Raw genomic sequence first — 1,526 nt, 5'->3', positions numbered from 1 at the left:
AGCAAAATCCAAGTTTTTAAAGATCTAGAAAAATATTATAAAATTAACATTTCTATTATAGATTATAATATAGATGGGACGTAGCAGCCAAATCACTTAGTTAAACAAGCTGTATCAAACCTTCACAGAATTTTAACATACAGGGTTTACACTAATAAAATCTTTTGAGACATCATCTCTGCTTTTATTTTTGCTTTGAAGCTTCATGTGTACTCAGAAAATCAGTCATTTTAGTCCATTCTAAAGTTTTCCCATTTCTCATCCATATTATCTTTATAATATTCCTTTCATTCTGTCCCTCCTTGCTATGCTCACGAGGGTGTTTGTTAATAAGACTTCCTAAGTAATTGCTATTATCTTGGTCAATCATATATTGTGCCTGCCTTACTGTGACCTTGCGAAGTGACTGTTCTAAAGGAGATTCTTCTTTGCTTTACCAGTCCCTCTTCCTCCTTCCAGTCATTTTATAGTATACTTCACAGCAAGATTAAATGAAATATATTTCTGTCATGGCTTGAGTTACTTTTGGCAGCCAGTTCTCAGTGACTCATACTTAGTAAGTAGCACCAGGTCCATGATATATGCACAATCCCATTATTAAAATGCAGAATAAGAAACGTACAATGTCATATGAAGGTGGGCACCAGAACGCATAATAGATATGCTCTGAATAGGAGACAAAATGACTGTGAGTCTCTTTTTCGGAGGCAGTTGACCAAATCAAGACTGTTACAGAATCATTTCGTATCCATTTTTATCCCCATATACATATAGATTCATAAGTGAATTCTTTACTACAAAGTTCCTTTTATTTTCAATTCACTATTGTTTATGCCACTTTAATAGCAACTAGACTTCTAATATTATGATTAACTTTTGAGTAAAAAGATACATGACCATTTTTAATACTTTTGCAACTATTCCTTAGCAAAGCTGTGGCATTGGTTTTAGGGAAAAAAAATTTACCTCTTAAACTAAATAACCCCTTGTTTTCATGTCTTCTAGTTGACTTTGAGCCATAGTGACCCCTTGTGATAGAGTAATGCTGCCCCACAGTATTTCCTACGCACCAATCATTTTTATAAAATATTGCCACTTTGTTCTTTTTTTAGATATCAAAGCCTAGCTTTTAGAGGTGGAGGACGCCAGGAATGTACATGTGTATCTTAAATGACATACACACAAAGTTGTATTTATTTTTACACAGGTGTTTTTGTAAATTCTCACATAGACATAGACACTAACCAATAAAACCACTACATTTCAACAACAATATTTATTCACAAAACTAGGGTAAAATACAGTTTTTAGGAAAGCCATTGTAAATTAACACATCTGTTCTTACGTGTATCAGCAATTCGTTAAAACTCAAAAGACCATCAAGGTCAAAATGTTGTTGCTGTGTACCATCATGTTGGAGGAAATCCTTAGCTGACCTTCTAGTGGGCTCTCAGAGTCAGTAAATCACACAGAAGAAGATCATTCAGCCTTCTACCTTGGAGCAGCTGGTGAATTTGAATCTTGTA

This window comes from Elephantulus edwardii, unplaced genomic scaffold (genome assembly GCF_000299155.1).
Source record: "Elephantulus edwardii isolate Elephantulus edwardi_28Jun2011 unplaced genomic scaffold, EleEdw1.0 scaffold00034, whole genome shotgun sequence".
Lineage (NCBI taxonomy): Eukaryota > Metazoa > Chordata > Mammalia > Macroscelidea > Macroscelididae > Elephantulus > Elephantulus edwardii.
This window is presented reverse-complemented; position numbering follows the sequence as displayed.